Below are 27,392 nucleotides of genomic sequence, written 5' to 3' on the forward strand. Positions count from 1 at the left end.
AAAGCGATTTGAAGTTAAAAAAGGAAGTGTCGTTACTTGAAAAGAAAAAGATTTCTGGTTATACAGATGGGAAAAAAAAAAGCCCTATAATTGAAGTAAGTCAATGAGGGTCTGCACCTGGACAGATTTCCTTAATGTGCTCAAGGTCTAGCCACTCCATTTCTGCAGAACTTGCATTTTCTTATATAAAAACAAATCTGGATGGAAGATTCCTAATACTGTATCTGAACTTATTGCTTGAGCTGACTAGATAGTTCATTAAACATAAAGCCACAGTTTTGTAGAAAGCACAAATATGAAATTAATTATTAAATTAATTCTGGTTGTGGCCACGTCTGCTGTACAAATCTGTGAAAAAAATGCAAGTATCAGTTCATCCCCATTTCTCATAACCATTATGGGAAAACCTGTGAGCAGCTGAACGAGAAGTACTGTAGTTTCTCTTGCTGAAGTGGTAAGAACAGTGAAAGCAGAAAGAAGCCAAGTGGGATTGACCATAAAAAGCATACTTCCTTTCAGAACTAAAAATAAAACCTGTGAATCCTGAGTACCAAAGCTTGTCTACCAGATAATTATGACACTCATTTACATAGTCTTTTATCTCCTTCTAGGGACTGGTCTGAACAGTCTCCTCTTAAAAACTCTTCCAGCTTCTGTGGTTGCCTTGCAGCACAGGTTTTCAGGCTCCTTAGCTCAAAAGACATCTGACAACGTAGGCTGGTTTTAAGCAAGGTCTTGTGGGTTTGTGTTGTGTGGCACCCTGCCAGGGATTTCTGGTGCCTCAGTTACAGGGAGGAACAGAGCTCTGAGCAGAACAACACTTGGTATTAAGTTGTGGAAGCTGAAGAAGATCCTCGTCTCAGGCTGTCATTTTGTTTTAGAAGAGAGAGTGTTTTAGAGTAGGCGAATATATGTAGTTCCAGACAGGGGCCCCCATGCCTGCTGCTCTTCCATTCACTTAATTTGGCTAGTAAATGAAATATGAAAGTTCAAATTAGCATTGTGAGCTCTGTGGGGTCACTGTGCTCCCACATGATGGAGTTTCTGTAATACCAGTTTCCATTTTGAGTTTAGGAGATCACAGACCAAAAGACTTGTGTTTTTAGAGTCATTGCTCAGGTTGCGAAGTCAGCCATTGAAAAACTGGAAGACGCTGTTTTCCTATATGTGGACGAATCTGGAGGTGTAAATTGTTTGTGCAAACTTTCAATCCTCTGTTCCTGAACTTCAGAATTTTGTTTCATTTTAGCTAAATAAAATTATAATTAAAGCTGCATACATAATGAAAGGATGACAGTATCTGTGCCTAAAATTCTTCTTCAGTCATCTCAAAATCCACCAGTTAGTGGATAGATGATCCACCAGTTCTTCTGTCAATGGTATAAGATGGTCCTTACCTGAGGTCTACTGATTCATTTTCTATAATTTTCAAACTCTTGGGCATTTTTTAAATTTCACGTAATGCAGAAGATGTATTCTTCCTTCTTCCCATTACCCTGCACAGAGTTATGGGAATTGCCCAGAACATGCTTATTCCTAAAAACTGAGAAGTGTCTTAATAGCTAGGCTGGATAGAAGACAAATGAAAAAGTTAATTTTGCTGGAGTTTTACAAAATACCATGGTGGAATATGTCAGAAAGCATTATATGAGTTGTAATTTAATAACTGTAGCTGAGATATAGTTGGTTGAAGTATTTCATACATCATAGAATTTAGAGTGCCTCATAGTTGTCCGGCATATAACAGTATATTAAAATATTCAGAGATGGATTTTGACTATATTTTTGTACTAAAAAAAGGTAGCTGAGCAGATAGCATTGCAATACTTGATATATTAAATGTTATTCAGTAATGGAGTTCTTCTGTTTCATCATTGGTGCTATAAAAGTAGAAGTGGTCAGTTATCTTTTTAATATAAGCATCACTTTTTAAATGTTTACTTTAGGTCAAGAGTTATATAAGGTTTATTGCTAATACTCCTCAAATATAATTTCTGCTCTACTTTCCAATGCCCAAAATAGTTTTCTAGTTAAAAGGCATTAATTATGAAGATGGCTATACCTTGTAGTCATCCTTTATAAAATTTCATATCGATAATGCTGTATTCAGGTGAAATTGAAATCAGGCTAATTGAAATTTTTTGATGCCAGTATAGTAGAGTTAAAGCACATTTTTAAACTCTGACAAGAAAAAGAATGTTTTTATTTATACTTAAAACCAAAGTTGGAGAATCAGCTACACTATTGTCTTGGTTTGTGACAAACTGGGAGGAAATGTCCCGAGATGCAAGTGTCCTCTAATAGAAGGCAGAATTCAGCAACCCTTCCCCCACCCAGATTCATAAAAGAATCTCTGGAGGAAAGTGGAGAAAACCTGTTTACTTAACAAGCAGGGCGCTCACACGCATGAGAAAACCAAATAATGTTAAATAATAAAACCTCTCGCTGCGGAGAAGAGTTTGTACATTTTGAGTCCCTCTGTAGGTGTGGCTCAGCTCTTTCCGGGATCTGGAGCTGGCCTCTGGGCTGGTGTGGGGGGCCCCCAGCAGCGTTCTGGTGTTTCAGACCAGAGAAAAGCTGAACAGCTCCAGAAGCAGCAGCCACAGTCCCAGGAAAAACTTCTTGCCTCAGTTAACTAAAAAGCCAGCTGAAAAAAGCAGGGACAAACTCTCCGTGTCTCTCTGCGAAGGGAAAGAGCCGGGAGAGCTGGAAAAGACAGCGAGTATCTGAGTTTTGAACAGCGAGTATCTGAGTTTTGAACACCGAGTATCTGAGTTTTGAACAGCGAGTATCTGAGTTTTGAACACCGAGTATCTGAGTTTTGAACACCGCCACGAAAGAATTCCACTGCTCCCCCCTTGCTCCAGCATAAAGCTACAGGACTCATGCCTGTGCACAAAGCAAACTACAGGGATACAGGACCACAGAGTCACCCCAGGACAAGTATGTACGATCTGTTGTTGATAGATACTCAATGGGATGTGGTTGCCATTAAGAATGCACTCTTGCAGCTAGAACTTTAGAAATAGCTGCCTTTAAATGTTCAGGAAATATGAAGAACTTTCTCCTCCTTGGCTGAAGTGTATAGGGGTCTTTGGTATGATCTTGAAAATAATATCAGTATATCTTTCTTCTGCTCAGTCTGCATTTTTAAAAGCTGCTTTGTTGGCAAATATCTTTTTGAATAGCCTCAGGAAATATTTTCAATCAAAGTTCACCCAAGGCAATGATTCAAAATGCTGTTTTGGTGTTTGTGCAGGACACCAAGGTGAGATTTATCAACAAAGACTTTGTGAAATAAAGTCACAGAAATGGAAAAAGTATGACTCTTTCTCTGGTAAGAGGTATGGATTTCTGATGGTCCAGAGGTACTATATTCTTGTAATTTCCTTGTTCTAAGTCATCAGGTTTAGTCTACTGTCTTTTTATAGTTTCACCTTTGATAAGGCTCCCTACAAGCCTTGTCTTGCTGAAGTTGGGGGCTTTTTCTTAATATTTTGTCTGTAAGACTATGAAAATTTTACAGCAAATTTAAATCAAGTTTTTGTATGGCAAAAATAATTTTAGTATTTTTGAGCTTGTATCAAATACATGCATCAGAAGTGTTTACCTCAGCCATCTTTTCCAGTTGTGACAGTAAGAAAGGATTCAAAACCATTACAGTAGCCTTCTTTCTCAAATATGGGTTTTTACAAATGCTAACTTGTTTCAGGACCCTGGAGTAACACTGGCAACTTAGTGTCTTGTTAGTTTGGCTCTTATCTACCTCTGAAGTGAGGCAGACATGTATTGGATACAGGTGTTGACAGTGTCAGGCACTGATGGAAATACACTATTCTGGTAGATCAGCTACTAATCTAAAATAGCATCATTTCTAATTTCAAATTCCTATGATCTTGGAATTCTGTGACATGAAGAAATTTCTTTGTCAAACTCTCTGCCTTTATGTAAGCCTCTCTGTGAAGCCCTTTGTCCTGGTTTAGGGCAAATTTGGGAGGAAACCTCCAAAGGAGTCCCTCTAGAAAGCAAATTCAAGAGGCTCCTCCCCCCACTGGTTTGAGAGACATATATCTCCTTCGAGAGAAACTGTTTATTTAATAAGCAAGGTATTCACAGGCGTGAGAAAATGAATAATATGAAACAATGGAACCTCTCATTGTTCTGAAAAGGTGGCAAATTCAGAGGCAGTCCTTTTCGTGGGGTGTAGCTCTGCTCACTCGGTCTCTTAGCCGTCCCTCCTGATCTGTAAATGCTGTGTCCTGGGCCCCAGTGGGGCCACAGGTGTGAACTCCCTGTGTTTGTCTGGGCTTTCAGTCCAGAGCAGGGCTGATCAGTTCCAAGAAAAGCCACAGTCCAGGGAACTTCTGTGCCTCAGCTAGCTGCAAAAACTAACTAAAAGCAAAGGAGAGCTTTCTCCTGCTGTCCGTGCCGCAGACACCGCGCACCGAGAGCAAAGGAATTCTGGGGGAGTGAGAATCGAGCTTCTGCACACACTAACTGTGCACCCTCCCTTCACTCCTGAATCTAATTTAAAGGTGCAGAGCTTAATTCTGGGCTAAACACATGAATGGGGATACAATTCAGCATCATAAAGTCCCCCCAGACACTCAGAAATGCATTGGTGGCATTAAAAAAAATAGATAATAGAATAACTAATAAAATAATACACTAGCCCTCTAAATGAGGTGTGTAAAGTCTCACTTGAAATTTAGCAAGCATTTAAGTATAATTCAAATGAGCAGGTAATGGTTACATGTCCTCAGTTGACCTTAGCTATGTCTTGCCTTTTCCATCTTGTTTTGAGCTCTAGTGATCTGCTGAATAACAGCAAACAGTGGAAAAAGACTTGAGTGTAAGGACAAAGCAAAACTTAAAATCATGTTCCAGTAGAAACCTAACTGCATGTCTGCCTGGCATAGCAAATGCAGGTTATCTTAGGCTTGTGTAGTGGAACTGTAAAAGTAAAGAAGGCCAGAAGAAAATATTCTTGTCAGGACTCTTAAACGGGCTTGTGTTCTCTGGCTTGGAAGAGGGCTGGTGGTGGGGGCAGCCTCTTGTACAGCCATGGATGCTGGTGAGGAGGGAGCACATCAGAAATGACTGCCTTGAAGTACCAGTGGATGCCCCGTGGGACATGGGGGCAGCAGGTTCTCCACAGGCAAAAGGAAGTACCTTATCAGCCAAGGGAATGACAGTGACTGCCGTGGTGCCCCTGCTGAGTGCTGTGCTGCAGTGCTCAAATACGTTCCTGGATACGCTAAGTGGCTACGGTGGCTCAGGGAGAGGATGATGAAATGGCATGTGGACTCCAGCTCAGGAGGTCAGCCCATAAACTGCTGTTTGCCAGGAGCTGCTGGCTCATTTTGCTGCCCCTTTCTGAAGAGAGTGTGTGCGTGGGAACTGCTGAGACCAGATAGTGACCTAGTATCACTGCTCATAGTCTTGTGGGAGAAGAGATGAGAATAACAGTAGTTAGCAGTTTTGTCTGCTATGATACACCACTTTGACAAGATTTTGTCAGTTTCTTTGAGAAATACTTTTTTTTTTCCCTTTTAGTTTTTTGATTTCTTTTTCCTTTTAACATCCTTTGATGTGGTCTAGTGAGCTGTGTGTGTGGTCAGAGGGGGAATTATGCTGTTCCATTTTGATATGCCTTTTTCAAGTCTCTATCTGCCCTTTTCTGCTCTTGGAAGTTTCTCTTTTTCCTCTTGTGCCCCTGCATTAAAGAGAACAACTCTGCAGTGATTTCATCCTCAATGAAGACAGGATAGATGATGCTAACAGCACAAATTAGTGAAGCTGTAAAGTCACATTTCTCTGCCTTCCCGGTTTTCCCTCCTTCCCCTTACTAGCATGGAAAGTCAATTAGCATTGTTTCAGCAGCTGCCTGGGTTGTAAACTCCCACTGCTCTTCCCACCCCCCTCAGGACCATCCCAGCTTTCATTCCATAGCATTAGCTGCCATGGATGGCCATGGGTATTTGTCAGCCTAAAATATTTCATACCTAAGACTTCAAAGCATGGCATGGATCTGAGAGTGGCTTTCTGATAAATAAAAGTCTCATCCAAATCTTCTGTGACCAGTTAGAAGTACACTTTACCAGGAAAAAATAACAAACCCGTACAACAAGACAACGTAAGCCATAGTTTTCAGTTTGTGACTTTCATGGTTTTTGCAGGAAATCCATGTAATCCTTATGTTTGGATGTGGTTTTTTTGGGCTTTGGAAATGTGTGGTAACTTTTCTGGCCTGAATTAGTCTATGCAAGAAACCCCTCACCCAACAAACCCAAACAATAAAGCTGTTACTGAGGTTTAGCTTCCAAGTTGTCATTCTCAGCCAGTGCTGAGGGCTACCAGCACATGCTGTGAGACACAGAGGTAAACCCAGTGTCTCAGCAGCTCCCTGGTGGCCTTGAGCACACCAGAGCCTCATCAGCTCTGGGCACTTGCTAAGAAAGAGTCTTTGGTTGGAACATACAGTTATCCAGTACTGCTCTCTGTGCCTTGAACAGAAAAATGGAGATACTTGAAGATAAGTTCCTGCCATCAGTTTATAGACGTGTGCAATCATCTGTTCTGCAGACACCAGAAAAAGGAAAAGAATTACCAGAGCTTCCAGATGGAGGTACCAGCTAACCTCATCAGCACAGCAGCTGCAACAAAGCCTTCCCAGAAAGAAGGTTTCAAATCCCAGTGCTGAGAGAATTAATATGGGAAAGCAATTTTTACTTTTGCAAAAAAATGCAAAATTAAGGGTAGTACATGGTGCTGCCACAATGCTTTTGGAAGCTGTTTTTAAGGAATGGTAGCCCATGGTCTCTTCATGTGCACTTGACAGTTCTTTTCAGTCTCAAGTGGGTACAAGGTACAAATCCAGAGATGTTTATATGGAGCTCTTGAAGTGAGCCCCAAGCTGTCTCCTGTGCCAGAAGCTGGGCTGTACAATTCCTGTGTGGATCTGCAGGCTGCTGCAGTGTGTGCACTGGGATCAGCACTGGATAAACAGACACCTGGAATTTCACAGGTACAATAAGTAAGCATCCACCTGGGGTGCTTTGTGATTTCCAACAGAGTGTGGATGCTGTGATTGCAACTCTGCATGTTGAGACCTGTGATTAAAGCTGCTTTTCGTCAGCCCCACCTCGGTTGCTTTTGTCAGCTGGAGCAGTTCTCATGTTTGAGGTTTCTCAGCTGGGTGATTATCTTGTGTGATTGGAAGAGGTTACTCTGAATCTAGAGAAATGTGAAGGGCTGATGCAGGTAGCACTTTGGCCTGCTACCTCACACCTGCAGTTTTGAGGAAGACAGAATTTATTTCTTTTCTTTAATAATACTGGGGGGGAAAAACCCCAAACCTCATGTTTGGAAATGAAGTCCTGAAATGTGGTGTGCATGTAACAAATACAAGGACATCTGCTTGCTGCTTCTGAGAAGCTATAAGAGGAACCATATACTGCCTTGAAAGAGTAAATGCCAAAACATGTGACTTCTCAGGCAGGCTTGCCAGCACCAGTCCAACAGAATACTTCTTGTAGGGAAAAGAAGGGTGCAGTTGCTTACCAGTCTAGCCCAAGGCTTCTGGCTTTGTCATAATGTTAAGATTTCCTCACATCAAAAGTGTGCTAGTAAAAAGGCTGTGAATTTTTGCTACCTGCAAACAAAGGAGGGATGCTGCTGTGCTTAACCACAAGTGCCCCATGGTGCCATCTCTGCTTCTGTAGGAGAGGAGCACACTTGCTAAGACAGCTTTAGGAACCAGGAGCAGCTTGTGACCCTGTGGGGATAAGCAGCAGCATCAGGGACCAGCTGTGACGCAGGTGGTGTGGAGCAGCACAGCCATGTCCTCAGTGCAGGCTCTGGGCATCTTCTCTGGGCTCTCAACCCAGGACACTGCTGCTGTCTCCTCTTCCAGGTGGGAGCTCCCAGTGGCAGTGGGAGCTCCTCAGGAGCTTGGTGTGGATATTCTGTGGGTGCATGGCTTGTGTTCTTAGGGTAAAGTGTGGGGTTTTGTTCCTGACTGTGCTCAGCAAGGTCTCAAGACTTGCCTGCAGCTCCTCCAGTCTGGCTTTAGGGAATTGTAAATATGTTGGCTACACGAGCCAGCTGCTGCTGCTGCCTTTGCATCCTGAGCAACTCTGATGCAAAGGGTTAATTTTATTGACAGACTCTTGCCAATACATCACCATTGGTTTAAATCTCTTTTGAGTAAGAAAGGAAAGTTAAGGAAAATCTGACAGAGCAGTTAGTTTCTTTCCACTTTATTTTCATACAAATATATTTACGTGGTAAACTTTATTGTGTAGGGTATGTGGGAAAAAAAACCTGGTTGCTTCTTTCCAGACCTATGTTAGTCCATCTTTTAGTATAGGAGTATATAATTTTCTGAAAAGCATGTAATCATGCTTAGTATTCTTCAGTGTAACCCATCTTTTTTTCCTTCTCTATTTATGGGGGGGAGAAAAGAGCCACTCATACACATTCATGAGTTTTAGCTAGTTAAATTGACACTGTAACACAACAGGCCTTTTAGTAAAATAGAAAAAAAAAATTAAAGTGCATGAATTTTTTGCATAGTTCTTACTTTAGGCACTGAAAAGTTAGTATTTACTGTAACTTGGTGTAATCTAGAAGAAAACATATTATGGAGTAACTTAATTTTTAAAAATAAATGTAATTATTAATTTAGTAAGTCATGATTGATCCCATTTCACTTATTTTCTTGGTAAATATGAGAATTTGAGCATTCAGTTAACAAACATGAATGCTTCTGAAATTGATGGTCATCCGGGCTTCACTTTTAGAGTGGGAAAACCTATGGTCATTTCACATGTCCCAGTGTGGTAACTGTTGTTAAAGCAGATTGCCCATGGGAAATCCTTTTGCAAAACTTGGTATAAATATCTGTTTTCTCTGGATTAAATGCTGCCCTCCACTGAAGGCTGGTCAGACTTCAGGGCTATTGGCTGATACCCTCTAAAAGTCAGTATGTTGTTCCTCTTGGGCAAGAGGCAGAAAAACTAACAGGCAATTCAGTAAACACTAAAGGCACAAAAGCTGTCATGAAACAGACTGAAATTGTTTAACATGTTAGCTAATTTCTTTCTGTCAATACATAAAGCCTGAAGGAATCCAGACTGTATTAATGTTCAGGAATAGTCCACCCCAAGGGCCACAGAGGAAAGCTCAGGAGTAAATGCCTAAAGGACTCTTTGGCACATAATGCAAAACCAGGTTTGATTGCTCTTCATAATCCTATATTGGACTTGCCTATCAGCAAGCAGAAATTCAATTATTGCCCATGCTTTTTAATGCCTAGTGACAGGCTAAATATATTCAAATATATTTATTTGAGCTGCATCCCTTAGCATAAGCATCAACCTTTTGCCTGCAGCATTCTCCTCTTGAATGAGAGTTTGGTTTCAGAAATGTTGCTGAGGAACCAAAAAAAGTTAATTTATTGCACTTTGGCTGCAGTGGAAGTAGCCTGTGAGTATTCAGGAAGGTGTGCTCCAGTAAGGAGTACTGGTGAAAGGAGTGCTGACCCTCCACAGTTACTGTGGTCCCACTGCTTCTGCTTTCCACCACACTGCTACAAAGAGGCATGTGGAAGAGTGGGTGTGCCTCAGCCCTCTGCTTCCTGCCACAGGTCAGGTTATGGTCTTCCTTCTGTGGCACAATACCTACACCAGCAAAGTTTGCATAGGGGAAAAAAAAATTCCCCTGCATATGTTTCTCTTATCCTCATCAACTTTCAAGCTACACTGATCCTTAAAATGTAGGTTTTAGCCCAGTGTTAAGGGCTCTCTGATTGGAAAAGTAAGATTATGCAGCAGAATGTCAATTCCAATAAAGTATACATTTGATATTATAAAGAGTGTTACAATCTAAAGATCAGTGGGGTGTGTCTGTGCATCACAGAGAAAACACTTCTGAAAATAAATAGTAAGTTTTTGCATCTGAGAAGTAGGGCTGTGAGGTAGTACCAGACCAGACAACAAAACAGAAGGCTTCCCCTTTTTCTTGAAAATGATTGACAATTTCTCTTGGAAAGGTCATAAATAAAATGCTGATAACAGAATTAATATCTTTGTCCTTTTAATTTCTTTAAAGATTTAGAACTCAGCTAGTTAAACTACACTTTTCAATTTCATACACCTCCTATCTTCTACAAATTAGTTTTAATGTTGATGTTATAATTACATTTGATACGCATCATCATTACATATAAATTTCTTTGATAGCACTCTTTTGCCACTCATGTTCAGGAGCTTCTGCACCAACTTCCTATGAGTTCTTTTGCCCTTCAACTGAAGCACATTACTATCCTCAAAAGAAAGGTGGTACTTCTAAATATAGAAACCTAATTTAGGTTCTGCTGTGACAACTAGGGGTCCATTTCTTTTTCATTACAATGATGAGGTATTTATTGCTGAAGTCCATTGGTAATGTTACTTAGGTCATTGTAGGCAGACAAAAAGTTGCCAGTGTGGGGGTTTCTTCTATTATTAAAACTATTATTAAAGCCACTTAGTGCAAAGCATCTTTACTTCTGCTGAAATAGATCTCAAACCTGTGGATGTATTTTTCCTTATTCCCTTTCTTTTCAGGACTAGTAATCTTACAGAGAAAGTCAGGTATAGCTCAGTTTTAGAGAAACCCAGAGAGTTTCAGAGGCTGAATAATGACTGAGAGAGGGAAATGAAGCATTTCTCTGCAGGTATGCCGGAATGATTTTGTCATATGGGAAGGCAATTCTAAAAGTAAAGTAACTGTGCTTCTTTCTCAAAATGTTCTTAGCTTTTATATTCGTTGGAAAACATCACACTTATTTCTTTTTTTCCAGAACAGGTTGGGGGGTGGGGATGTGGGGTGCAGGAAAGGCTATGTTTTTTGCTTTTTGTAGGCCAAATGGCTATGTGATTGACAGCTGGGAGTTTTGGCCAGAAATGGGTCATTTATTTTATAGATTCTCCTGAAGTAATTCAATGTGCAGTGTTATAGCAGTATGCAGTTGTAGGGGGGAGGGAGGAAATGTCCTAGAGATTTAGTGCTTGCTCTATTGTCTAGCTCTATTTGTGAGTCTTGGTCTGATATAGCTCTCTTTCAGAGAAAAAATAAAAACCTGTCAGTGAGAATTACTCTTCTGTTCCCTCAGTACCTGGCTTATGTAAAGCTTGGTCTGGTTACTTTGGGGTTGAGGAAGAAAGTAAAGTTCTAAAAAAACATTTTACAGGTGTGAGACTACTAAGACCCAAAGGGAGGCTTTGTTTTTAAACTTCTATCCGTTGTTTATGCCTTTAAGCTCAACTTGAGGATGTCTTAAACCTCCCCAACTTTTGAATGCTTCTAGATTTGAAGCTGTTATTTGATTTATTGATAGTTTTGTGTCAGTTATGCCTGGCTAGTTGGGCCACAAAAAGAGTAATTGAATTTAATTGAAATGCTGTTACAAAAAATTGAACATGAGCAGGAAAATAATTTAAATAATTAATTACTACACTAAGTCAAAAGACAAAAATAAAGGGCAACGTTCTTATCCTCACATATGTGTCTTGCAAGTGGCAAAAATATTCAGAAGTGACACAGGCCAGGAGAGGAAGGTGTTGAGCAGAACAATGTATGTGGAGAGTGCTTGGATGATTTCTGCTTTGACACTTGCGAGTAGGTAGCACTTGCAGAAATAAAATGCTGCTCCTTCCAGTCAGTTTGGGGTGGGGGGATTATTGAAGGGTGCCTGTTTTAAATGATGGGGAGAAGGGAGTGGGGTAAAGAGAAGCATAATCCCTCTTAGTACACAAGCATTTTACAGAGCAAAGTGCTTTTTTCCACATCTGTTGGCTGGCTGGTTTTGTGGCCCAGGTACAAAAGAAGCAGTAAGTTGTCTTTGTAAAAAGCCAGAGGAATGTTGCCTGGGGTTTCTAGGTGTGTTTCCAGCTTCCAGGGGACATGTGTGGTGGTAGTACACAGAGCTTTCTACTCTTGTTAATCCACTGCCAGCTGTTTCGTGTGTTCATTCTTTCTCACCCACCTGGTGGTTCTTTCCCTGCCCCTGTGCCTTCTTCTCTGCTTTTGTCTCCCTTTTTCTTTAGTGCTGGGTGCCAGCAATGGGGAGCACTCTTTGTCCTGATCTCGAAGGCCACAACCCTCAGTAATCAGGAGCACTGATTGTCAGGAATGGAAACAACACCTTGCTCGCAAGCTTTTCTCAGTCAGACATCTGTGAACTCTATTTTTTTTTAAGGCCTCTAACTGTGTCAAATTTGGATAGATTTCCATGGGAAAACCAAATCAGACACATCCAGTTTGTTATAAAGCACTGAGCTTATAGCAGTAGTCAGCAAAGCCAGTTTCTTGAGGACCAGCGACAAGTGTTTGATTTGAATGTAATTTATGGACAGCATTTGAACTTAGGTATGAGACTGGTTCCTGTTGCTACCCACAGCTGATCTAAATGAAGGGCTGAAATTCCTTTAGACAAGAGGTTTCAAAAGTCAAGCAGCTGATAAGTAGTTGCTGTGTAACTGGTGAGTATATCAAGGGAGTTTAATGTGTGTCCTTTTTAAAGGCAGGGAGGGACTTGAAACAAAGGAGAGTTAATAATCAAAGGAATGGTGGAGGAAACCTGAAAATGGCAGATTTAATAAAGATGCCTACATACAGGTTGCATGAAATTACTAATACCATTCAAAAGTGAAGAGGAAAAAAAAGCCAGAAAAGCAGGGAGGCTCAAGATGCAATTGGCAATGAGGCTGGAACCTAAACCAGATCCAAGAATTAAGGGAAGGCTGAGAAACTGCAGATTTCTTGGTGGAACTTTTGATGTTGCTGAATGGGAAGATAAGGAGGAATGAAAAAGCTGAGAAAGATCCTGAAGGGATTTGAGTGGGAGTGGGAAGGAGAGACTCCATCATTAGCCTTCGTGATAGGGTAAACGACAGCACATTTTCTGCCGTGGTGGATTACAGATATGCATTCCATCCTGGAGAAGGCAGAGCAGATGCTCTGACAATCCTAAGTGGAAGTATGGTACCTGGTGGAGAGAGCACCGAGGAGATAACTCATAGAGAGGCTCTGATCCCAAGTACCTGGAAAAACTGCCTTTGGAGAAGGTGGCTAGTGCAATGCCTGGGAACTTCAGTGTAAGGAAAAGCTTTGACCAGCAATGCAACCTCCATTCAAACCTCAGCTTTTAAGAGAGCTGTTGGGTAAACATTGTTTCTTTCTTGGCTTATGGAAAAGTGCCAGTGGTAGAAGACTAGTACCAACTGATCCAAGATTAAGGAAAATGACAGTCACTGCAGCTAAGGAAAAATTTCCACTGCATAATGGTATGTGATTACTAAGAACTAACTGAAATGTTGAGAGCCTGGACAACAAAGTGGAGAAATGTGGGCTTCTCATAGAGGTCAGGATATAAAACATCCAAGTATCAGAAGGTTGGCAGAATGCTCTTTCTAACTGGACTAGATGTGTTTAAAAGGCTTTGTGCTGTTCAGAAATAACTGAACAAAAGGAAAAGTTGTGCAGTAGCAATTATATAGTGGACTAGAAAAAAAGGCTTTAGTGTAAAAAGGTCAGACTGAAATCAGTTTGGCTGAAAATCACTTTGGAAACAGATGACAGAAGGAGCAAAAAATCTGTGTTAGCCCCAGGGTTAGACTCAAATAGGGGTAGGGATCTTTGTATGTAGTGTTGTTAGATAAATACTGCCTTATTATCAGGTGGTTTGCTTTCCTGGGTGGAGATAAGAGAAGTGATAGGGCCAAGGTGCTCCTGGATTTGATTGCTGGCAAGTTTCTTCCTCAAACTAGTCATTGAACCATCAGGAAGAAAGTATTACTTTAGCCTTCACTTTGAAAAGCAATGAGGCTATTCTGGAAAATAATTTTGGATTGAGCATTCAGTTTCCCTTTATGCTTGATCATCTGCTGAAGAGCTGACTTCCCTCTCTGTGCCCCTGTCTAGCCCATCTGAGGAGTCACCAGCCAAGGCTTGAGTTACATCAGCAAGGTGACTCCAGTGGGAATGAGTCAGACTGGGGTGAGTTCTGATGGATCAGGCCTCCAGAGAGCTGCAGCCCCTGCCTGGGCTGCTGAGGCAGTCAGGCATTCCCAGTCAGTGGCAACTTACCGTTCATCACGTGAAGTGGAATGTGAAATTGCACCCGTAGCAATCATGGGTTGATTCAGTTTGAAAAAAATATAGAGAACTGGGTTTGGAAATCTAGGTTTTGAATCTTAGGGGCAAATTTAATTGAGCAAAATTGGTCACAGGTGTAAGGAGCCTTAGGACTCAATTTCTGGAACTTACAGATATGTAAAGCGTGCCTGGAAACTGAATCCTCAGTAAAGAGTTATCTTGGTCTGTAGTTCAAAATGGATGAATAGTCAGCCTGAGAATATATAGTACAACTAATACAGGAATCTTGCAAACAATGGGGAGGAGAAGAGGACAGGACAACTTAATTCAGGTTTGTTTCTAAAAATTAAACAAACTTGATCTTGCAAATTTTGTGACAGAAAATAAAAATAAGGTCTTGTGTGGTGAGAAGGATAGAGAATAACCATAATACAGAAATAAAACATTAAATATTTTTGGCCTAATTTTCAGTAAGGATAATGATAAATAGAGGAAAATACTAGATGTATGAGAATAAGAAAATGGCAATTGCTACAACCAGAGAGGGAACTTAAGCATCGTAAAATACAATTCTCAGAGACCAAGAGAAATTTTCATTTCACAATTAGGAAAAAATTTGTGTTGATTGTAACTATTTTAGCTAATTTTTCCTTCGGGGTGATACCAATCATTGAAGAAAGCAGTGCCAACATGAAGAGGGAGAAAGGAAGAATTAGGCAAGCAATTAAAAGCCTGTCAGTCTCTCCTCACAATATGTAAAACTCTGGAAGGCATCGCAGCGTGTGTATAAGGGGCAGTCAAGGATTTGGGAGATTAAAGAAAATAAAGTAAACTACAATATATCTACTTCAGAGAGTGAATTTCATTGACCCTATACTCGTCTTTGGGGAGAATTAATCTTCAAGACAAGGAGGGCCATTCTATGGCGTTGAGGTCAGGCATGATCTGCCAGAACCTTTCCCAAGGTCTGCAGGTAAATCTTCCTGTTCAGCTCCACCGCTGGGAGTGTGGAGGCTGGGATCGGTGCAGCCAGGGAAAACTGGTACCTCCCAGCTCTCAAGAGCACTGGAGTACTGCTGCCAGGAACGAGGTCTCAAGACTCTTTTTGCATTGCAGCCCTCCCAGGAGCAATGGTTTTTGGTTGTTGAGAGAAGCCATGAAGTAGGTGATGTTGGGCAGAGAGGTACATGGCATAATAAAAGCAGACTTAAAGATATTATTAATTTGGCTATGTGTTTCTAAAAGCTGTTTTATTTGGGAGAGGCAAGTGCCTTGGCAGATGCTCTAGAATCCTACGACTGAAAAAGACCTTGCGATCATCTAATCGAAATTAAGGCAGTTAAAACTTGTTGTGTCTGCTGTAGAGATTAAGAAAATATTCCTTGCAGCATCCTGTTTTCATAACTGGAGACACACCCAGCTGTTTTGCCCTCCCAGTCTCTTCAGTCTGTATTCATCTATGGTATTTTCCAAAACTATGTTCATTTTATTTTACACACCTATCTTGAAGAGCAATATCTAGAACTCTGCTCACTTTATAGTACTATAACTGAGGCTTTATGAATGTTGAACACAGGTTGTACAAACATTCATATATCCCAGTATTGTGTTTATATTTTTACAGCATGATACTGTTAAGTCAGTCCATAAGCTGAACCTAACCACTCTTTTTCTATGAAATTATTCCTTAGCCACTCAGTATTTTTGCTGTTGACTTCTGCCTACGTACGGTGTTTTGCATGTCATCTTTTTTTTAGACCACTTGTCCAGTTTTCCCTTTTGTCCTCTAATATAATTTGCAGTCCCATCAAGCTGGTTGGTTGTCAATTTAATAAATGTAGTCTCTGTTCCGTGATCTGGGTCACTAATAAATATAGTGAGTATGACCAGACCCAGTGTAGGTGACTTTGGGAACTGCATTCTACATACATATTTTACATATCTTGACAGATAGTTAGTGGTGATTTCTGAGTATTTGGAGGTGGGGTTTTTTTGTTTTGTTTTTGGTGGGTTTTTTTTTTTTTTTTTGGTTGTTGTTGGGGTTTGTTTTGTTTTGAATTGTTTTGTTTATTCCTTCATTTTTCCAGATATGCATTTCCATTAGTTTCATTTGGGTCTAATGTGTTTAGCTTGCACACGTGAGTCTCATAGGAGGCAGTGTCAGGATATAGATCTGCTTCTCAAGCCTGCTCTTCTATTTGGCAAGGAAATTTGATTTGACATTTTCGATTTAATGCTGCCTTTTACTCATGGTCTTGTATTCTTTAAAATCTTCACAAATAGACTGATTATAGTTACTATAATCAGTGTGTTTCCTCCCTCTGCCCTTAATCCTGGTCTACTCTTACCAACAGCACCTAGAAATGCTATGTCATGGACCCACATGAATAAAAACTTTGATTGGCTTTGTTGTGAGGCAAGAAAATGTAATTAATATCATCCATCTAGACTTTTGTAATGCATTCCACGTTATGTCAAGCAATGAATAATCAGAGGAAGACTGGGATTAGCGGAGTGAACAGTAAATTAGGTAGGAATGACTTTATAAGATGTTGGCTATGTGGTATTGAAACAGGTGGAGGGTTGTGGTGAAATAGTTTTGTCTGCCAATAGCTGTTAGCACATTTTGGGAATGACTTCCTTCGTGTTTTTACTAAAATGTTTGGACTAATTCATTAAATTTGATTAAAGCACTAGATGGTGCAGAACAGGAGAAGCCCTTAACACAGAGGATGAGGGTTTTTTATGTAACTAAAATGGAATATCCTTGGGAAACAAAGTAATGAAAATGGAACAAAACGTCACTGCATAAAACATAAAACAGAAAGTGGTGGATTTGGGAGCAGATGGCAAATGTAGATGAGAGCTTATCCAGCAGAAGCACTGGCAAGGAGAAGGTTTGAGCCTTCTGGCTGGTCAGAGGAGGACTGTGAACTGGCTGTGTGATGTTGAGCTGATCACAGGTGTGACTCTGGGATGTGTGAGAACAGAGGCATGCTTGTGTCCCCCTGGAGCTGCCCCCGAGAGCCCCTTCACACTAACAGACAGAATTCTGCTCATCCATGCTGAAGAAAGATCATTTAAAGCCAAACAGGATACAGGGGAGGAGGATGAGGATAACCAGAGCATAGAATATAATCTTAACATGAGAGACTACATGGAAGTAGAAAATGCAGTTTAGTGACACTGCCATGTATGCTAGTATGGCAGGAATGAGGGAATGTAATCACCACTATAAATAGATCTTGGAGGTAAGTACTATTTGATATACCGTACAAATGGATCCAGAAGATCCGAAATTCACAATACAGACCTGAGACATAACTTGGAAAAAAATACTTTGCATTTTTCTAAAATACCAGTAAGTTTAAACTTAGAAAAACATTTCACATTCTGTAGAAAACTTCTGCGTGAGACATGTTTGTGTGACCTTTCAGAGACCCTAGAGAAAGTAGATGAACGAGATCTGGATCATTTTGATTTTATCTTTAAACTCACAGCTGTCACAGTTTGAAGATAAGTGAATTTATAAAAAGCGGAAAACTTGTTATCTTGGAGAGAAATACTTTGAGCACCATCTGTCCTGTGTTTTCCTGAACGGAAAAAAAAAGTGTTTGTCCATCAAGGTTGCTACTGGACAAGCATGTAGGGCAGATGTGAGAATCTAAAAATAGCATTGGGGGGGGGACACGGGGGACTCCATTATGATATCTAGGTTATTTTCTAATTTGTTTACTAGATAGTCTGATGGTGTTTCAACATTATTCCAGCATTATCCTGATGCTGGGATGTATTGACTAAAACCCTGTCTGTTCCATCAGATGTTTTATCATCAAATGTAAACTTTTAACCTCACCTTCTTAGTGGCTTATGCCTATAAGAGTTTTTTTATTTGAGAAGTTCTCCCAGTCCTTTAATGCTGCAGATTCAGGAATCAAAGGAGTGTATTAGCAAGTGTATCTGTGTAGGAGGTCTGACAGAGTTACAGTGTGATTACAAAATAATCACAGGAGGAGAAAATACTGCTCAAGAAGGTTAAAATGCATTTCTGTGTAGTCTGACACTTGATTGTTTCTCTCCCTCACACAGGTGAGGTGAACAGTCTGGTGTTTTTATTTGAGGAGTATATATTAGCACATTGTCTCAGTAAAATGGAGCTTTTTATAAAGATAATTAAAACATTATGCACGCTGTTACTTAATACTTAAGTCTTAGTGTTTGGAAATATGAAAATACTACTTTTAAGATACCCTTATGGGTAAAGTGTACAATGTTTAGAATATAAAAAAGATGTATTGCAAAACACAGACCAATGTTCCAGTATTACCTTACTCCCAGCAAGCTGGAACTAAGAGCAAAGAGGCACTGAGTGAGTAATCCTCTCCCTCCATGAATGGCCTAGGGGAATCCACAGACAGCCAGATAGAATGCCTAAAGAACTGCCAAAGGAGTTCCTGCTTTTCTGGAGACGGTGGAAATAGAAAAGGAGGAAGAAGTTGCAGCTCTTTAACTATTCACCAACATCCCTGGACCACCCTCTTCCTCCCCAGTTCAGAGTATGTTGCAGATTGAATGCACTGCTGTCAGTAAAAGGGAGTAAATGTGGCCCTGAGGAGTCTTTTGCTTCTCAGAAATTGAATCCAAATTTATGTACAACAACTTTATTCACGTGATAACATGAAGTAGGTATTCCCCTCTTTCAGTTTCTATGACATGTTCTTTTAAAATACTGCTCTCAGTTCTTGATGTATTTTTCAGTATTTTTCTTCTTCACCTTCTGTATGTTTTTGAGGCTTTTGTTACTGCAAATAGCTCCAAACAGGAGCTCCTCTTTAACATATCCAGCTCTGTTTCAAGAGCCAGTTCCACTCCCCACAGAGACTTAACTGGGTTGTCCCAGCCTGCTACTCAAGCGACCATTTTATAGCATGGTGTCAAGAACACGTTGCATGCCCTGGGTGTGGTGTCAGGCATATAGGGAGCATTTGATGTTACAAGAGTCCTATGGGGCCACAGGAATGGAAAATAGCAGCATGAGTGCATGCTCACCACTGCTGTAAGAGGAAGTGATGCCTGGAGTGAGGCTCCCTCAGAACCGCACCCTGACTGGCCTCTGATGGAGCCAGTGGCTTGTTTCCAGGAGGTGTCCCTGGACCAAAGGGCCTGCCAGCAGCCTGAGCAATCAAGGAGTCTCAACTTCTGTGGGAAGCCGAGCTTTCTGTGGTGAGGATGCTCCCAAGTTGTTTTGGTGAAGAGCAAGCAGAAAAATGCAAAATAAAATACAGTCCATTTAAAAGACAGGAAGATGACTAAGCTGGTGAATAAGATGCTCTAGACAAAGGCCAGGGAGTGACAGGGCAGAGGAGCTAAAAAAACAGCAGAATTGGGGGAAAAAACCGTGCTCTGGAAACCCAAGTTAACAAATATGTAGGGGATAAGATGGAAAAAGGTGGGACAGGTATTTAAGTTCTTGGTAATAAGAACAGAAAGGGACCTTATGAAAGCGAGACCTGAGTGACTCAGGAAGCAAGATGAGCTTCTGAGAGGCAGTTGGGAATGTAGTCTGAGAGGAACAGGAAATAGTAGGAGGGTGAAAGGTGGAGTCCTGTTCTGTAATGGACTTCAATTACTGGGAAGAATGAGAGGGACAGGACTGCTGCTGAATCAGAAGAGCAGAAATTCAGTGGATGTTTAGAAGCCTGTGGATGATTTTCTTAATAAGGTTGTTTTTCTGGAGGTGAGGCTGGAAGGAGGCCAGGTACATGAATGTTACATCCAGTAAGTTATAGGGGAAGAAAAGGATGCAAGAACATTGTGAATGTTGCTGGTAGGGTTGGAAGAATAAAGTAAAGCCAAGAAATGAGGTGGATGGAGTTTGGCATCACTGTGATGGAAGCAAGAAAGCTGAAAAAGCATGAGTACTGCAAAACATCGATGGCACCCAAGTTAAAAAGGGTTTGATGAATATTGCAGATGGAGTGTGGGTAAGAATATTATGAACTTGAAGCTATTGTGCTTGCTTTGTAGAAGACAGAATCTGTCCCAAGATTAATGAATGCTATGGCACATTACCACGACAATTGAAAACTCACATGAAAGTCCAGAATTCCCTTGTCCAGTGTGTTGTACAACAAGCACAGAATGAAAAGGGTTCCTTTCTGCACAGAGTTAAAATCTTAGAGTGAGTCAAGGGCAGATGACACACAGAGACAGGAGGTGGGAAATAGAAGGCATTGCTTATGAGGGAAGATGAGGCTTCCGTCAAGCAGTGCCCAAGCCATTGTCAAGGTTTCAGAGGTCAATACAGCAGGCAGAGTTTTAAGGAGAAAATGGAAAGATGTCAGTGAATCAGCTTTGCTAGTGTTGCCAGTAAATTGTTCCTGAAATTGGTAAATGAGTGATACCAGAATTGGAAGATGCTGTGTTGGAAAGTGCAGTGTGATGTAATGGGGCTGCTGGGGGAAGGAATGCAAAGAGTGGGCTGGGAGTGTTTGTGACAGTGTTTTGCATGGTCTGAACATGTGTGCATTTCTTAATGCCAGAATGAATATAGGCAATACAGGCTGGTACTCTGAACTATGGGGATGGGTAGAAAAATGTGTTTTAAAAGCTTTGTTAGAAAGACCTGCACCCAGAAGTGAGGGAGAGCAGGTCACACATAAGGTGACATTGATGTTACTCAATTTGAATGAGTGGCAAGGGTCACAGCATTTTGGATCAATGAATGACGGAAGAGGGATTAGGAAAACACAAGTCTGTTACATTGATGTTGGGCTTAAAATGAGACATCCACAAAGTGATGCCTAAGAGACTGGTCAATATTTTGTATTTGAACATAAATCTGGTGCTAGAGCACTGTCCAGCAAATAAGAAAACTCATACAATTCTATTGACTACAATGATGATGATTTTTTTTTTTTTCTCAAGGCCATGCATCTGGTTTTTCTTTTACCACAATTATTGGTCTCCTGTTGCAGCAGGGACACTGAATCAGCCACAGATATAGCACCAGATCACTAACAGGGCTTATTCCCAGAGTTGTATCAACAGTACTGGTATGATGAAGTAGATGTGGATGAAGTAATGGGGAAAATTGCACAGTCATGTTGATGCATGCAGCATTAAACCCCATGATGCCTGCCCAGGGAAGGACAAAATTGGTTTTAAAAGTAGATTGAAAACATTAAAAAGATAGAAACCATATTTTAAATTGCATTAATTTGAAATAGGCTGTAAAATCAGTTAGCACTGATCTGGAGTGTATTAACTGTACTGTTGCATGTGTTCCTTCATGTACACTCTTGTCCTCAGCTTCTCAGTTTTGAAAAATTACTAAAGATGGCCTGGTGAAGTTTTTGCATGTCTGATTTGCCCACCTCAATAACCAAAAAAGGAAAGTTAAATGAAGAATTTGCCAAATGAACTGGCACCTGAATGCCAGTTACTGCATTTTACTTGTTGCAGTTCTGGTAGTAATGATTGTTTCACACACATTAATTTCTCCTTTGGACTTTGGCTTCTGCACTGAAGTACAGGGTCTGAACTCGATGGGTTGCACAAATGCATAAAGTTAATTTCTCCACTAACATGAGGCTGACCGTAGCTCTGCCCGTACACTGCATTATTTCTGCAGGAAATATCTGCAGGACTATCACTATGAAACGGTTCTGCTTGCTAAGCAAATGTGGAGCAGCACAGACAGGAAGAAGATAAGTAGAAAAAAATGCTAATTTAAATACTGAAGACCGATTTAACTAACCTTCATTTGTTTTTAAAGTTTAAATATTTACTCATTTGCAATATTTGCATGTGCTCTTTCCTGGCCCGCAGCGCCGCGCACGTGGGTTTCTCTGGCGCGGTGTGAAGAAGGAGCAGGGTTTGCAGTTCAAGGGGCTCGCTGCCTGCAAGAAACGAAAGGGGGTCACCGCAGAACGCCTGATCCATGCGTGCTGTCGCTTCCCTGGTGCCCGTGTGGCATTCCCGGTGGCCGTAGCTCCCCGCGGGGCGGTGGCACAGGGCCCGGCCGCTGGCTGCCGGCCAGCCCGCAAGTGCAAGGGCTGCAGCTGCCACCGGCCCCTGCCTGCTCAGCCAGCGCCGCTCCGCTGAAAATCCTGCCAGGCCCCTGAAGGGGAGAAAAAAGAGCAGCTCTTGCACAACTGTGCCAGCACAACCCGGCGTGCCTTCCGCCTCAGAGCAAACAAAAAACAAACTGAACATGTCCAGCGGAGGACGGCAAAGCCATCCACCACCTGGACTTTTTCCTGCAGTCACTAAAAATACCGAACCTGCAGTATTGCTGTCCTCACATGGGCGCCCTCAGCCTGGGCTGTGCTGCAGCACACCGGGGAAGTTACAATTGCGATTTTAGGAAGGGAATGTTTGCATTTTTCCGTTGATTTTCATGATTATCTGTAGTTGTAGTGATTATCTGCAAAATAGGGCACGCTGTGTTACCAGTAATACATGTATCCTGTGGCAGTGAGCCAAGGCAGTAATTGAAGGTCAGGGATTGTTTGTCGAGTGCAGTTCAGTGTGCTGCCTGATTCCATAGGGGACTGGCAGTGCCAAAGAACAAAGGCAGCTCTGTTCTGCAAGCTTACAGTATGGCTTGTTTGACAGAGCTCAGGCCCAATTGTGAGGAGAAGCAAACAGTAGTGGAAAACAGCGCTAAAATAATGTGACTACTAAATAAGCCTTTCTAAAATGTGGTATTTTGCAAATGTTAAAAACAGGCTTGCATAGACACAATTTTTAAATTCTTATTTTAAAATTTACCTTTACATGGCAAATCTGTGGTTTGTTAAGAACATACACATATGTATTGTAGTCAATTTTGTAAGTAGTAATGATGTAAATGTCACTTTATGTTGCCTTAGTCTACTTAACAATTATACCCCTTGCAACTTCCTTGGGTGTTTTTTTTTTTTTTTTTTACTTCCAAAAGGTGTTTTACCACTTAGTGGATTTTTCCTGAGTATGTCTTTGAGTGAAACTCTTGGAAATAAAGTTGCTGAGTTAGTATTCCATGCATAGTTAGTGCAACTTGAGAATTTTTAGCAAAATCCCTCTGTGGTAATGAACTGGTGGTGCTGGGCTGGGTATTAATATTCTTTGTTACTAAGTCGCCATCTATTAATAAAGATTTGTCCAAACGGGCAAACTTGCCTGTCCTCCAGACTGTCTTGTGATTTGTATTTTAATAGTGTCTGTCTTGGATATTATTAAGGATTGCCTGCTTTGACAGTTGCACTACATACCACACAGCTATCACAGCACCATTAGTTCAAGAGCAGCATGAAGTATGTTGCACTCTGTAATAGGCATTTTTCATTTGTTTGCCCTTCTTGAAATAGCTATTAAGTGTCTGAGCTCTTAAGAGAAATGGTAAAACAAACCCTAAAACTGTATGAGAAAGGGGGAAATCTAGTGGTGGAAGTAGTATGTCTTTGGGATGCTCAGTACTTCTTGGAGGTAATCTAAAATGTGCTTTAAAAGTTAAATTGAAGATCATACAAGTACAGAATTAAGTTTGGAGAAATACTTTGTTTATTGATTACCTGGCAAAGTCTGAGTTCCGAGATATTTTCTTGTGTCAGCTATTATTGATAGGTCAAGTTTTATTCCTTAGAGGTGATGTGGCCTCTGAAGGACCAAGTCTGTGAAAGACTGTCCTGCTCACTTAACAAGTGGCCCTGTTGCTGATGGTGGCAGATAACAAGGCACACTTCTGCTCTAAAGGGGGAACAGCCGTGCAAACTGCAGCCCCGAACCTGGAATAAGGCTGCGTTTTACTCTTTGCAACTGCATGACTCTCTAAGTACTGGTGCAAGTGATGGAAATGTTATTCCCCCTACTCAGTAAGAGGTGGGCTGGAGAAAAAGGAAGTGAAAGGAAATCAGGTCAGAATGGTGTCACTACGATGTTTAATTTTTTTCTCTGGAGATAAGGCAGTGCAGCCATACCATGGCATGGCCTGGGGCAGGAGGTGTGTTTTGGGGGAACCAAGGAGGTTGGTGAGCTGTGTTCTGCTGGTGGTGAGCCCTGAGTGGATCTGGTGAGGGGCTGTGGCAGGGGTGTTGGAAACCAGAGGAGCAACTGTCCAGTCTGGGTGGTCAGGAATAGATGGAGGCTGCTCAAGGCACTGCTGCCTCCCTGCAGCCTTGCTGCCATATAAGGCTGCTCAGCTGCCTTGAGCCAGCCCGGATGGAAGACCACTTAAAAAGGAAAATCAATATAATAAACTGCCTCTGCTAGTGTCCTTTCCGAGCAAAATCCAGGAGTCTTGCAGTTATGTGGTTTGAGCATAGGCCAGGTAGTGTGCAAACACCGTGTACAGGTAGCCTGGTTCCTGCCCTTGCTCGTGTGCATGCAGCGTCACAAACTGTCATGGAACAAAACCAGTTTGCTGGAGAAAAGCCTGTGGTGGGTGGAAAGCCTTCCAGTTCAACTTTAATGTTTAGCTGTACCTAAGTATTTTATTTCAGAGCTTAGTATGGTATAGTGTTCCAGTACACCTTTAAGCTTACATCATTTGGAATAATGCAAGATGAGAACAGAGATGTAGTCATGCATTGATTTCCCATTATTCTCATACTTTCTTGGCAAATGACACGCCTTGTATTTTTTCCGTGAAGTGAAAAATGTACAGCTGTTTATGTTTAAAGAGTGTGGGGAAAACAAATGTCTCTATCGCAACCTCCCCTGAGATTATTTTTTCTTTTTTTTTTTTCCCCCTTACTATCCATGTTTATGTATGTGAGCTAAGCTCAAGGAGTATATTACAGGTGTTTTTGCTAGATTTCTGTCTGGAAATCACTTTCTCATTAGTAAATGTCCCCTGAACCTTTTCCCCCTGGACTCTTTAGTTGAAGTTTCCATGTGAACTGTAAACAACTAGTTAGTGACATTAGCTAGCGTTGGAAAATGTGAAAACACGTAGGGTTTTTATTTGTGGTTTTTTTTTTTTTTTTTTTTTTTTTTTTTGGGTGGGGGGTCGTCAGGGAGAAAATAGGTTATATACTAAAAATGAGAAAATTGTGCTTGAAGAGTGTTCGGGAGTTCCCGGGCCGGGAGTCCCCGCTGAGCGCTGTGCGCTGTTGGTGAAGGCTTTGGGCGGCTCTGGCGGCGCAGGGGGGAGCGGAGCCGCCCACCGCCCTCTGCTCCGGCTGCTCCTGGACCCAAACCAGGCACTGAGCTCATGCCTGACCCGCCCTTCCTTTCTGTTACTTTTTTTTTTTTTTTTTCCCCTCGACTGAATGTGGACGAGCTGCAGCCTTCGCTCGCTAACTTTCCAAAGCCCACCCGCGGGAGGGATAGAGAACAGCTTTCCAAGGCCGGGCTCAGTTTCGCGGGGGGAAGAAGCACTGAGGCTGTAAACGAAGGCCGAGGTTGTGTCGCGGACAGCGGCAGCAGCAGGCTCTCGGTCCCCGGGTGCCTCGGCCGCGCTCCCGAGCCACCGCCACACGTGTCCCGGGACTCCGCCCCCGCGGGACGTGGCCGCGGGCCGCGCCTGCCGAGCGCCGCCTCTTCCCGCGGCGTGCTCTGCTCGCCCGACGCTCAGCTCGGTGCCTCCCCGCCCGGCTCCTCCCGCCCCGGCACCGCGCACCGCGCGCCCGCCCTTATGTAAGCGGCGGCATCGGCAGCGCGCCATGACCCAGCAGCGGGAACGCGCCCGGGCCTCCGCAGAGCGCACAGCTGCGCGATAGTCCGCGCCGGCCCCACAAAGGGCGGGCGGTGAGTCGTCGTCGTCCTCCTCCTCTTCTCCCTCCCCGCCGCCTCCTCCTCCGGCCCCGCAGTCTCCGCCCCCGGCACGGCCGCCCGGCCCGACCCGGAAGCGGCGCGGTGAGAACCATTTTCCTTGTGAGTTCAAAGGCGGAGGCGGGCGCGGAGGTCCCGCGGGCCGGGCCGCCGGGCGAGGTGCGTTCCGGCCGACGGGGCGGGGGGCGCGGGACAATCGGCCGCTGTGGTTCGGAGGGGCGGGGGGCGCCTCCGCGCCTTCCCCCGCGGGACACCCACCCGCGCGGACACTTCAACTTAGCGACGGGCGCCTTTGTTTGCCCTCCGCGGCCGCTGGGGCGGAACGGGCCGCGCCCCCGGCCCGCGGGGCTGTCGCGGCCCTCAGCCCCGCTCCGTCCTATCCGCGCGGAGCGGCGCACGTGACGAGCGGGCTCCCGCGGGGGCGCGCGCGGCGCGGCGCGGCACGCGGCCGGCGACGGCGGCTTTGTGCGCGGCCCGGCGGGGACCCGAGCGCGGCGACCCCTGGACAGCGTGAGTACCGGGCAGCTGCTGCGCCCCTCGGGAAACGGGAGAAAGGGAGTTCAGGAAAAAAAAAAAAAATCGAGGTTTTGTGGGTTTGTTTTTTTTTCTCCTTTCTTCGGTTAAGTTTGTGCCGTTAAGGCGGGGTGCGGGAGCGGCAGGACTCGGTGCCCGCCGTTAACGGCACGGACCCCGCCGTTAGAACAGCCGCGGGGCCGTTGGTGCGCCCTGCCATGCGGCAGCTCCGGCGGGCAGCGGGCCCGGCTGGCGCTGCCTTCTCCCCGCGTCCCGACGGCTACTTCCTTCTGCCCCCCCCGCCGAAGGGCTGCGAGAGTTCCGCCCGGACTAACGCCTTGGCTGGAAACGGCCGCTTCCGTAGGGATTGCAGGCAGGGTAATCCGCGAATGAGGAAACCCCGTGCTCGATTTTAACGTCAGATCTGCTTTACTTATTGTCCGCTCTTTTCCACTTGGTAATTCTGCCTTTGAGTACAAACCATGGCAACAAACAGGCGTTGGAAGAGAGCTACAGCTGTTTCGAATGATTAAGTGTCATAAAGAAAAGGTGCCGGTGTTTGCGCTATTGCAGACTAAACAGCAAGGCTAGAGGACAATATGTGGAAAAGTTTACTGAATAGCCTGTAAAAATTAGGTTTAAATGATCTCTTCAATTTTTGTGCTTTAAAGAGGAAGAAGTATAGAATGTAGATGTTTTAGTGCCAGAATAGCTTTCTAAATTACATTGTTAACTCCTTAAAAGTCTGTTTGGCTTACGGCATAAATTCCTCTAGAAGGATTTTTTAAAAAGGGTCACTGCGGTTCGTGTGCACAGTAGGATGTGCTTTTGTGGTGTGGGGAGCGGGCTTGCGGCACAGAGTGCCCAGCTAAGCAGGCTGTGGGCTCCAGCGAGGCAGCTGAGGCAGTGGTACGTGCGCGATGGGCTGGGCAGCAGCTGCGAGCTCAGCTGTAACCCGAGCATTTGCTGCATTGAGCCTT

The 27,392-nt window shown here is 43.0% G+C and overlaps 1 protein-coding gene across 9 annotated transcripts in view; it reads left to right on the top strand.

Moving 5' to 3' along the window:
• JMJD1C (jumonji domain containing 1C) overlaps positions 1-27,392 on the top strand; it is a 159,321-nt gene that overhangs the window by 71,669 nt on the left and 60,260 nt on the right. For 2 of the 9 annotated variants that reach the window (XM_068197071.1, XM_068197076.1), the window contains exon 1: positions 26,295-26,409. The exons of 2 other annotated variants lie outside the window; for them this stretch is intronic. The gene's annotated coding sequence lies outside the window, so the exon portion shown is untranslated. Of the gene's footprint in view, positions 1-25,920; positions 26,059-26,294; positions 26,410-26,617; positions 26,870-27,392 lie in introns of those variants that run through there. 5 more of the 9 variants (XM_068197069.1, XM_068197074.1, XM_068197075.1 and 2 more) reach the window with 4 other exon arrangements.

This window comes from Anomalospiza imberbis, chromosome 8, assembly GCF_031753505.1.
Source record: "Anomalospiza imberbis isolate Cuckoo-Finch-1a 21T00152 chromosome 8, ASM3175350v1, whole genome shotgun sequence".
Lineage (NCBI taxonomy): Eukaryota > Metazoa > Chordata > Aves > Passeriformes > Viduidae > Anomalospiza > Anomalospiza imberbis.